General features: G+C 34.5%; 1 protein-coding gene and 1 pseudogene across 5 annotated transcripts in view; one reads left to right on the top strand and one right to left on the bottom strand.

Moving 5' to 3' along the window:
* Nucleotides 1-13,078, bottom strand: part of Fbxl17 (F-box and leucine rich repeat protein 17) — a 489,427-nt gene that overhangs the window by 365,878 nt on the left and 110,471 nt on the right. The gene's annotated exons all lie outside the window — the stretch shown is intronic.
* Nucleotides 2,379-2,797, top strand: LOC101725112 (protein CEBPZOS pseudogene; annotated as a pseudogene).

The following is a 13,078-nucleotide window of genomic DNA, read 5'->3' as shown; positions in this document are numbered from 1 at the left end:
AGGGAAAGAAAGTACATGAATATGAGATGCTTAGATCCTTGGATATACTCCAGGAATTTATAAAACCAATTGCTTCACCAACATGGTGATAACATGCTTAAATTACACAGCTTCTCACCTGTGTTGAATCTGAAAACAATATAAATCATATATACCCTACACTTTCTTTGTATTGGACTACAAAATATAATTAATTTGCTTTATAATGGCTGAAATAGGGAGCTAGAATTCTCCATCAGCCTGATGACTGCTAGAAATCAGTATCTCCAAATTTTCTGCATAATCATTTCTAAGATGCCGGAGATACACCTCATTCCTGCTCAAGTACTCATCTGTTAGTTGCTGTTTCTACAACTGTTGACTTGCTCTGGTTTCTGTTGTGACTATGTATGCAATAGCAGAGCCACTAGCTGAAGTGTGAGGCTTTGTCTGCCTCCTGTAACCATTCCAGTGTCAAGACGTGATCTCTTGCATCTCCTATAGCCTCCAGACCTCAGATAGTCTGAGGCTTGCCTCCTTCCTGATTCTGTACAAAGCTTCATCAAATGAACACCCAATGACTATCTATTGGGGCCCACCACTTCACACACAGTTCTTCAGTTTCTGGCCTGCTGCTACCTGTAACCCTGGCAATTAAAACCCCAAACAAAGGGTTGAACAAAAGACTGAGTAAAGAGGAGATGCTATATACTTTCTTCCCCACCATCACCATGCTCAGCTCTCTCTCATGTTTTCAAAATATATACATTAGAAACTGGCAAACACTTTGTGTATGTATGTATATGCTGTGGTTTGGTAACCTTCCCCAAAAGTGCAAAGATGCAGGCTAGCAGACACAGGAACCTCCTTCTTTTCTCCTTCTCCTTTCATTTTTTCTTGCCATGTTTTTTTATTACTTTTTCCATCAAGTGAGTAGTTTCCTCTACCACATACTTGCATCATGATGTACTACCTTAAACAAGCAAAACAAAACAAACCAGGGACAACCCACTATAGAATAAAATCTTCAAAACAGTGTATGCTATTCCCTTTCTAGATATTTTCCTTAAAGAGTTCAAGGAATCATTTTACAATGATCCATACATACTATGTTCATAGCAGCACAGCTCATAACAGTTAAACCATGGAGGAAACCTATATATCCATTAACAGATAAATGGATAAAGAAAGTGTATTTATATCCAATGGAATACTACTCTGCCATACAGAAGGATAAATGTGGATCATGTGTAGGAAAATGTATGTGACTTAGGACCATAATGTTAAATGAAATAAATCAAGCATACATTTAAATATCACATGGCTTCTCTTATGTGAGAAACCCAAAGTAAAAACAATTTAAAGAGCACAAGACAAGAGAGATAATAGGAAACAAGGAGATAGATCTTTTGTAAATAGGAAGGGCACCAAGAGATGGAGGGAGAGAGGAAAGGGAAATAACAAGAATTAGGATGTTATTTACATGTACCAACTTCCCACAATGAACCTAATCATTGTGTACTACAAACAAGTACTAATAAAAATTTTTAAACATTGACATTTTTAAGTTGATTACCTCAGTATTTTGTTATGGGAATGGAAAGCTAACACAATACACAAAAATAAATGTGTGGATGAGGATCTCTACAACTTTAGCTGAATAAGACTAGATCTGGAGTTATAAGGACTGGACTTGACTCACTCGTTTCACACGTATGAGATATATAGTTAATGCTCTCCAAATCCCAATAAATTCATCATAAACAGCACCACTATAGTGCATTCTACATTGAGTTATGAGGATTAGAGGAAATAATTCATGTAAAGAAATGACAGCTAGACAGAGTGGCATATGCCTGTAACTCCAAAACTCTGGGAGGCTGAGAAACTTGGAGCCCAGCCTTAGTAATTTAGCAAGATCTCATATCTCAATAAATAAACAAACGAACAAATAAATGGAAAGTGTTGTAGTTCCATACAAAAGCCCTGGGTTCAATACCCAGCAATAGAAAACAAAACCAAAAAATCATGTAGTACAAGCTTAGTACCACTGCTTTAAAATGAACCAGTTAATTTAGTTGAGCAAAATGCAGAAAAGATTATATGCTAATCTGGGGAAACCCTAAGTTTTCATCATTTCATAAAGAAAAAAAGCATAGAAGGATCAACAAAAACATTCTTAATTCAATGAGGCTTTGGATTATTATTATTTTGGTTTTTTTGGTACTGGGAATCGAACTCGGGACCTTGCACTTGTGAGGCAGGCACTGGAACCACTGAGCTAAATCCCTAGCCCTATGGATTATTTTTTAGAAGACAGTCTCTTGGTGTCTTGGGGAATTTGTACTTCCCTAACATTGTGGAATTCCCTAAATTCATTGTAGGCAATGGGACATGATCAAGTACTTACTTGGGGATTCAGATATTAAATGTAATTCAATTTGCAAATATTTATCATCAATTGTGTGAAATGTATACTCTTAAAAAAGTCAAACTCCTGATTTTAATATGCACTGGTAGTGGTAATGGTGGGGTAATTCATAAAGGTACCCATACTAGGATGTGTGCGCCCCAGGATGGCTCACACCATGGAAACACTGACAAAGATGATCTTTAATGGAATTTTAGTAGCTGAACTTATGGGTGCTTTTGGAGCATATTTTTTGTTTAATAAGAGGAACACAAGCCAAGATTTCAGGCAAACAATGAATAAGAAATTTTCTTTCATTTTAAAGTTTATTACAACTCCACTGAACAGTCTGGAATTTATGGAACCAAACAGCAAGATCAAGAAAAATGGCTGGATACCAAAAATTAGGATCATCACATTCAGCCTCCTATCTAAGCTGTTTGAGACCTTTAGAAAAGAAAGACAAGTTCACCACACTGTGGATGCTGGACTTCCACAGAACATTCTGCGGAGTAACGGGAACTTCAGGTAGCCCATGGTATGCAAACCCACTAGGCAAACTGTCTGTTCATTGCTCTTCTACTTTTATTGTCAAGGACTATTATTTTACAAATAAAACACTAAGGAAGGAAAAAGAAAAAGAGATATCCATACTAACATGCTTGGAACCATTATACAAAAATTACCATGGGATAGAAGAAAAAAGAGCAATTAGATTTTTGTATCTGTAGAGAAGAAAAGGTTTCCTAAAAGTTATAAAAAGAGAGACTTTTGAAAGATCATTCCAGACATGGAAGTGAGGTAGAACCAGTGTAAGAAAAGAGAATACCTGCAAGGGCCCAGAGATATGACTATACAATGTGTATGAAAGAAAGAAAGAGGGCCGGGGATTTAGCTCAGTGGTTCCGCAGCCTGTCTCGCAAGCGCAAGGTCCAGAGTTTGATCCCTGGTACCAAAAAAAAAAAAAAACAGCCCTTGTGCACTACCTGAAAGATAATGATGGAACAGGTGTAGGACAGAGCTTGGGCTTCTACTAAAAAGAAAGAAAGAAAGAAAAGCCAAGTTTTGGCTTTACCCTTGACAGCAACATAACTACCTTGAACACATTTTTTCACTTTCTGTATCTCAGTTTTGTTTTCTGTAAAAAGAGATGATACTATCTGATGAAGGCTTTCTCATAATAGTTACTTTCATAAAAATATTATAAAAGTATTATTAAAAAATAACTTTTTCTGTCAGGTTACTTTAAGATATGTTTTAAATGTAATAAGGATTAAAAATAATAAAACTAAACTTTTGATTTTCAAAGTTGATTTTTAAAAGGGTATATTTTAATTTTTACTCATAGCCTTTAACTTTATTGCCTTTCAAACTTTTATTTGGAGAATCCATGGCTTTGAGAGATTTATATCATTTATCTATATAATGCTAGTAAATTATATTACTCCTATCAGCCAGATATCAGGGATTAATACTCAAGCCAGCATTTCCAGTTCAGGACAAGATGAAGTATTGCATTCTTCCTACTAAGTACAAAAACCTGGACATTATTTATAAAAAACCTGGACATTATTTATAAAGAAACACTTGAAGATTCTGATCTTTTGGCTTAGACTTTGTGCTCATTGATGTTTCTGGTTTGTTGGCTTCTCCAGCATCTACTCTGGAATATATAGAGCAAAATGAACATCTGGGGAATTCATTATTGTACTGCTACTTGGGTTCCCAGGAATATTGCCAAGATAATCTAGAGATATCAACCCTGAGATAATGCACGTTGGAATTATTCGACAAATTAGTCACTGTAAAAAATGCTCCCACCACCAATTAGACATACACTACTACTTGAAACAATAAGAAAAGGCCTCAGTCAGTAAAGTAATAATATGATATAAAAACCAAATGTGAGTTTTCGTACCAAGAACTACAATCAGTAGCCAAAATTTAAGATACTAGATGACATAAATAAAAGAATGAAGGCAAGACAGGAAATAATTATTTAACTTGAAGACAGAACAATAAAATAACCAATCTGTAAAATACAGAGAAAGTACACTGAAAAAAAAGAAAATAAACTCAGACAGTGTATGGGTTACCTTTCCTATTGCTGGAATACAATACTTAACAATGCAACTTGAAGAAAGAAAGGTTTAACCAGGTTAGAGGTTTTCAGTCTATGATTGGCTGACTCCAAGACAGAAACACCATGGTGGAACTGTGTGGGGAAACAACGCTGCTTAGTTCATCGTGACCAGGAAGGAGAGAAAAGGAAGAGCATCAGTGAAAGATATAAGCATGCCTCCAGTGACCAATATCCAATGGATGAGTATAGTGCCCCTATGATCCACTCACATCTCCAAGAGTCTCTTAACCCAGTGAAGCTGACAATTGTGCTTAATCATCTTAGACACCTAGGTGACTATAACAAAAAATTTAAAAGTCATTTCATGGAATTTTAGAAAGAAGAATATAGGACTAAAGCAGTAATATTAAAAATAAACACAATTTGGCCCAAATTTGGTTAAAGATATGAACATGTGAACTCAAAATAAATGAGCCTCAAACAGAATACTCAAAGAAACACATATTAAAACATCATAATAAAGCCCTAAAAACAAAAGATAAAATAAAATCTTGAAAGCAACAAGCCATTGCTACCATTTATGTTAGAAAAACAATTTGAATAACAGATTTTGCATCCGGAACCATGGAAGCCAAATGGAAGTGGGGCAGTATTTTCCAAGTGCTGAAAGAAAGGAACTTTCAATTCATAATTCTATGTACAGCAAAAATATCTTTTAGGACTGAAAAGGAATTCAAGACATTCAAAGATAGATAAACAAAATTTTTTTGGCAATTTACTACCCTAAGAATAACTAAAGGGAGTTCTTGAAATGGAAAATAAATGATAAACAAATCTTAAAACATCAGGAAATAAAAAGAAAAAACAGGAAAAGGAAAGACATGGATTAATATAATAGGCTCTCCTTCTCTGCTTGAGTTTTGTAAATTATACTTGACATTGAAACCTTCGAGGCAAGTACAGACTGAGAAAAATTCAAAGTTAGATTCTGGCCATAGTTAATGATGCCCTTACCATTTCTCTCCCTTTCTTAACCAGCAAGTGGGCACAGTGATCATACTTGGGCCAAGAAATCTAACTCCTCTAACCCTACGCTACAATGGTTATATGCCTCATTCTATTAGAGCTCTAAGAAACAGGGATTTCAGTCCCTTCCTCTGCTAGAGTAAGTATAAAAAAAGCTGGGAATGCATCTAACTGATAAAAGATCTCTGCACATGATTTTAAACCAGGGCACAAACAAATGACTAAAACCAAAGTCCAATTCCTACTTGTGATCTGGCCAAACATAATTAAACATGCTTCTCTAGTCTGCAACAAGTTAATTTAAAGAAACATACCATAAACAGTGTTATACATATTTTAGGATAAATTAGGAGAATTTGAAATTTAATTTTTTCAATTACTGAAACTTGTTCTACCACTTTTGCGGGGGGGTGAGGGGGGTGGTACTGAGTATGGAACTCAGGTCGTTGCACTTGCAGGGCAGGCAACAGAACCACTGAGCTAAATCCCGGGCCTGTTCTACCGCTTTTGAAAGGACATGAACTTGCATAAGAGTACAATCTACTAGCAGAAAAAAAAAAGAAGTTTTGTATTCCCATATTAACAAATGTTATGCACTCTATATGGCTTTAGTTCATATTCCAGTGTTCCAAGTAAAATTTGAGAAGAAATACAGGGCTGAGAACAAGACATATATGACCTCTATTTTCTAGAACATGGGATTGGAGATCATCTGCCTGAAATTATGTTTCTGTATTAACAAAATACGAACACAAAGAAAAGTTTAACTGTGGCCACCACATGACAACAGAGAAACAAATGTCTATCTGTTACCCAAAAATAAACACGAGTGAAGGAAGACACTAAAAATAGGAGTTGACAACTCTCCTACATGCAGAGAACACATTTTTGGCATGCAACCAAAGAGTGACCTTACTATTTTTAAAAGGTGTTTTATATTTAAGAACCTATATAAATCTCTTCAAAGGTTTGTAAAACGTTTAAAAGCCAGAAAATTCAGATGTTTCAGCACCATTAATGCTAACCTTGGCACTGCGACTGCTACCAATTTTTCCTTTTAGAAAGAATGCATAATTTTGATAAATGCTATCACAAATTATACACTAAAAACATAATTTTCCATATGAATGGGGCCAGTGTCTTTTGGCAGGCTTGTCACTATCACAATATAACTGTTAATCTTCAAATACAGTTATTAACAACTTCAGAAAAATCATTCAGAAGACCAATCCTCCTTAAGGTCAATGATTACCACAGTTAATAACCAACTGGCTTTAGCCATTATTGTTCTGACCTTTACATCATGGTTTAAACTAACAAGACAATAAATAACTATTAATAATGACCTATTTTGAAGGGTGTTTCTCAGTGACTATGCTCACTGAAAACATAATTGTTTTTGTGTTTAAATAATCAGTCAATTGCTGATTTTCATTTGTTTTCTTGTTGCAGTTGGTGGTATTTTATCATTAAAATTGAATATAATGGTAGAGGGTGAGGAGATAGAAAATCTGGTAAAATTCTAATGACATTTAGAAAATACCAGTAAAACATACTGGGTTAGAAAACAAAAACAAAACTAATAGGTACAAGATGAAAAGTAACAGCCATCCTCCCTTCACTTTTTGCTCCAAAGGTATTCATTATTAATTGAAATTGTATATTTAAATGTGCCTAATGCATATGCTTAGGTAAGGAAAATTTTTTTCCTTTTTATTTTATACAAAAATTCATACCTGACATACTGTTTGCAACCTTCTTTTTCACATACAATATCTAGGAGACCCTTTCATATTGCTATGCATCAATCTATCTCACCTACTTAATAGCTGCACAATATTCTATCATATGAAAATACCAATTTATTTAATTACTTCTATACTGATAGATATCTAAGTTATCTCCTGTTGTTTATTTTGCTTTGTTATTGTAAACAATGCTCAATGAACATCCCTGCACATATATTTTAGAAACCTTGTAATTCTCTGTAGTCTGAGTTTTAGACTAAAGCATATAGTCCTTTTTAATGAGGAGAGATTTTGTTACACTATGCTTCAGAAACATTGCACTACCTGATACGAGCCACTGAAGAGAATGTCTCTTTCTCCACATCCCTGATACCATCAGGAATTATCAAACATTTCTGATAACTGACAAGTTAAAAAAATAAATAAAAAACAATGTTCTCCTTTGGAGTTTTTTGTTTTTCATTATAAATAAGGGTATAAACATTGTATATTTAAAGACTACATTTTAAAAAAATTATTATTTTCTTACTTATTTGGACCAGGAATATAAAATCTGGTCCCTTTATTTTAGGGCCTAACACATAATAGCCACTCAGTAAATACTTATGGTCTTATTAGATAAATACAGTAATAACTTAGTAGAAATCTCTCCACAGATGAACTATTTTTCAGGCCCTTTCAAAATTCACAAGATTCTTCAAACTGAGCCAAGAGAAGCTGGGAACGGTATGAGACAAGTAGTTTAAAACCATGGACACACAACATAAACATAACATACAGTTGCTTTCCTGTAGCTATAATCTTAAACAATTATCTATCCTGTTATCCATAACATGCATCTCTTCACATTATATAAAGCCTTTAACTGTATAATACCTTATAAATCCTATATACTTTGTTTTATAGGTTTATCCTTCATATAAATGCTATATTATACACATCCTTGTACAATTTGCTTTTGTCTTTAATCAACAGTATGTAGCTGAGGTATAATATATTTACTGATATATGTAAATATACACCATTAACTTTAACCACCTCCAATTCTTTAATATACAATGATTTACTTATCAATTCTTGCTGATGCTTAATTTATTACAAAGATGTAAAGAATTTTTTTGTACATATCTCTTTGACCACATATACAATAGCCTCTATAAATACATATTTCTATGAAATGCGATCAACAATGTAGTCAGTACTGCTGTTGAGTACCATCCAACAGAAAAGCAGGGAATCTGCAGTAAGAGAAGCAATACATCAAACCTTGGTACAGTATGCCACAGCTTTCAGTTTGTTTGGTGCAGTCAGTAAACTGTGAGCTATGGTTGACAGGTGTGTTTTAAAGTGTTACAAATCATGGATCACAAACAACACACTGACATGATATTTTATTTCAAACCTGCAAAAAAATGCTAAAGAAACACATGAAATATTAAGATTAGTTTATGGTGATGCTGCAGTGACCATGTAGACAGTTTACAAGCTGCTGCCATATCTTACAAAGTTTCTTCTTCTAATTTATCCTTAAGATTTCCTTATGCTCTTGTCATTTTATATCTAGAAGTTTCTCATGTTATCATCTATAAGCCTAGCTTAGGTGTATTCAGAGCAAGTAAACTACAGTGAGAAAAAAACTAACATACTAATATTTTATTGAAGAACAATGCTTGGAATGATTAAATCCATAAGTACAAAATAAAATCAGCAATCTTGTCATTAATATGTAATACCATGTTAATGAAAAATAAATTCTGTAAAACTAGAATTTTGAGAGACAATTATTTTCAAATTGCTTCTAAAACATCTGTAATAAATGAACAAAACCAAGTAAAAGCATAGCAATATATCTGTTATAGATTCCGGCAGTCATTTGTTTTCAGAAAGCTCACAATGGACATCAGCCTAGAAATTTAATACCACTTGAGTATACTCTATTACATACAATAAAATACATAAAGTACGTAAAATAATATGCTCGGATTTGATAAGAGAGTAAAACAGATACGAGGCCCAAAGAGAGATTACAGGTATCAAATTTCTCTAGCAGCAGAAAGACAAACAAAATTGTAAAAAGTCATGCCCTATTAGGAAAATCCTCAAATTTTCCTCAAGTATGGACCACTATCCAAATGAATCCATCACAGTACTCTTTCACTCTTAAAAAAGGCATAAGCTAATAAGAAGACCATCTGGGGCCCTGAATAATACAAATAAAAAAGTTAAAATCTGTTTTATGTTATACACATTTTTTAAATATGCTGCACACTGTCAGTCACATCAATTTTTAGAATAATTGTGTTTTCCATGATTATGTTCTAACTTAATATTCTTTGAGATTTGAGAAAAATTTAATTTTTGTCTCAGAATAAATCATAAATATGTATTAAGATACATGTATATACACTTTTTTTTACAAGACTGGTTAATCTCTTTGATAGAAATAATACTTAGCACTCTTGTCCATCAAGTTAAATGGACCCTTTGAACACACATTAAAGTGATGCTGAATTATTTCTAACATCATAGATACGTATTATAAAGCAAAAAAATTAGTGTACACATTGCACAGTGTTGTATTGCAATAAATTATGACCAAGTAGCCCACATATACATAACCCATTCAAGGAAGAGTACATGAGATTAACTCAAACATTGATATTAATTGATTTTCTGCAGGGCCTAATGCAGTGCCTCTGACAACCCTATTGGAGAAAGCAGAGGGTACAGCCTACTTTGTTTTCTTTTTTGCTTTATCATTATTATTTGCTCATTTTTATGAGGAATATATATTTGTATGAAATTATGACCTATCTCAAATTAATATAGTATACCTTCCTGGGAATACAAATTAATTGAATACGCCTATACTAAATATGTCACTACAAATTCCAAAATTTTATCTAGATTTTGGGGAGAGATAGGAAGTAATATAAGTTGAATATTACTTGTCCAAAATGTTGGGACCAGAGGTATTTTAGATTTTGGAGTTTTTAAAATTTTGGAATATTTGCATAAATTTTACTATTTTAGTACTCCTAATCCAAAAATCTGAAATGTGAAACACTCCATTTAAAAAGTTGCAAATTAGGGCAGGGGATCAGTGGTTCCACCCCCTGCCTCGAAAGTGGAAGGCCCCGAATTCAATCCCAGGTACCAAAAAAAAAAATCTAAGTTTGTGTCTGTTACTTCCTTGTGACAAGCTTCTTTGGCATTCATGAAGTGGAGGTCAGGGGAAGAGAGGCTGTGCTGCTCTGAAATCAAATCATAAGGTCATTCTTATGGGGCCGGGGATTTAGCTCAGCAATTCTGCTACCTGCCTAGCAAGTGCAAGGACCCAAGCTCGATCCCTGGTACCCAAAAATATATATAAATAAATTAATTAAAAGTTTCAAATTGTGAAGAATTTAGGATATTGCAAGTGGGATTAGGAATGCTTAACCTATTCTAAAATATATAAATATTTTATATACTACTTCACCATCTTCATCTCTGTCTCATTCTACACACTAAAATGTTTTGTTGACAAATGAAGAAATACTTGTTCTGACACAAGAAGAGGAAAATTAGAATTAAAAACAGAACTGCTGATGAAGAGGATCTATTCTTAACTATTGAATTTCTCTAACTGCGCAAGTATTTTCTTAGGTGAAATCTACCAAAGAAAATGTTAATTAAGAGCAAGCAGTGACCGCCATCCCAGGATCCTAGGGCAGAGAAGGTGAGCCAGTCCCAGCACCCGGAAGGAAGCTACCCCACCGCCATCCCAGGCTCCTAGGGCAGTGAAGCTTAGCCAGTCCCAGCACCCAGAAGGAAGCTACCCCACCGCCATCCCAGGCTCCTACAGCAGAGAAGCTGAGCCAGTCCCAGCATCCGGAAGGAAGCTCCCCTGCTGCCATCCCAAGCTCCTAGGGCAGAGAAGGTGAGCCCTGTGGGTGCCAGAAGCACCCCCTCATCCCCGTGGAAATGAGAAGACACATAAACAAGCCTCAAAAACAGACTTCTGGATCACCTACAGCAACCCCAAAGGGAAACGAGATGGAACACTCTGATACTAAACTACCTGGACTCTCTAAACTGGCAACAAAAGAGGATCTGGGAAAAACGAAATCAGAAATAATTACTCAGACAACAGCAAAGATTTTGCTCATGGTGCAAGACACGATTAATAAATCTAGAGAGGACACAGATAAAAAAAATAGAGGATCTGAGGAACATGATGGAATCCCAACATAGGAAACAAATGGAATCCATAAAACAGTTACAAACAGATTTCCAAGAGATTAAAAACTCCATCGAAAGTCTGTGCAGCACAATGAACCAATGTGAGGATAGAATTTCACATATAGAAGATAACATTGCAATTAATGAGGAAGAAAAGAAAAATTGCTTTAAAATTGCAAGGGAACACGAGGAATCAATCAAGCAGCTGCTAGACGATGCAAAGAAGAATAACATAAGACTGACTGGAGTCAATGAAGAAAGAGGAGAGAGTGCACAAGACACGAAAAAACTGTTCACAGAAGTGAAGGCAGAAAACTTCCCAAGGAGGGAAAAAGAACTTCACATACAGATAAGTGAACATATAGGACTCCAGCTAGCCTTAATCAAAAAGAATCTACACATAGGCATATAATAGTTAGGATTCCAGAAATCCAACAGAAGAACACAATTCTACAAGCAGTGAGAGAAAAGAAACAAATCACATACAAAGGAAAGCCCATCAGAATCACAGCAGACTTCTCAATGCATAACCTTCAAGGCAAGAAGAGCTTGGAGTGATGTATTTCAAGCCCTAAAGGAAAACAGCCTCCAACCCAGATTGATGTATCCTACAAAACTATCTTTCAAAATTGATGGAGAAATAAGATACTTTCATGATAAAGAGCACCTCAGGAACTTCAGGAATATCAAACCGGCACTCCAAAAAATTTTATACAATACCCTAGGAAAAGACAATGAGGATCACAACCCCAGGAAACCCAGCAGAATGAATCCATTGGGCGTGACAAATTAAACGCAAAGGGGGAGAATCCAACAAAAAGAAAAAGTCATGACAAGGCTTTTAAAACTTTTGACTTCATCTCCCTAATGAGTGTATAATTCAATCTTATTATTGTACTGGTTAGTATTTTTCTGATTCTAGAGTTGCACACCATTCCTTGTGCTATACTGGCTATTTATCATCTTCTTATGTCTACATTTTAATTGAGTTGTCTATTAATGAGCTCTAAGAATTCTTTATATATTCTGGTCATAGGTTATATGCATTGTAGATATGGTCTGTTTAAGGACTACTTTTCATTTTAATGATGTCATTTAAAGTTCTAAATTTTGATGAAATCTCATTTATCAATTTTTTTCTTTTATACATCATGTTTTTTGTATCCTAGGTAGTTCTTGCCTACCCTGAATTCATAAACATTTTCCCTTATAATTTCTTCTTAAAGTTTTATACTTTTAGGCTTTCTTATTTAGGTTCATAGATCCCTTCAAGTTATTTTCATGTATGGAAAAAAAGGGTTGAGGTTAATTTTTTATATACAGATACCAGGTGTTCTAGTGCCATTAGCTGAAAACACTATCTCTTCCTTGGTTCTTGAATCGAGTTTATATTCTATAAAATGCTAATGTTATATAATCTTTCAAAACTCAGTGGACCATATATGTGTGGTTCTATTTCTAGATTCTCTGTTTTTATTCAAATGATCTATATGTCTTTCCTTACACCAAAACTGCCTTGATGACTGTAGCTTTAGAAGAAGTCTTAAAATTGGGTGCTAAACGTCTTCCAACACTGTTTTTGTTTTTGTTTTTGTTTTAGGCTTTTCT

Source organism: Heterocephalus glaber, unplaced genomic scaffold (genome assembly GCF_053883595.1).
Source record: "Heterocephalus glaber isolate CG9 unplaced genomic scaffold, H.glaber_assembly_v1.0 deba00001465, whole genome shotgun sequence".
NCBI lineage: Eukaryota > Metazoa > Chordata > Mammalia > Rodentia > Bathyergidae > Heterocephalus > Heterocephalus glaber.
This window is presented reverse-complemented; position numbering and strand designations above follow the sequence as displayed.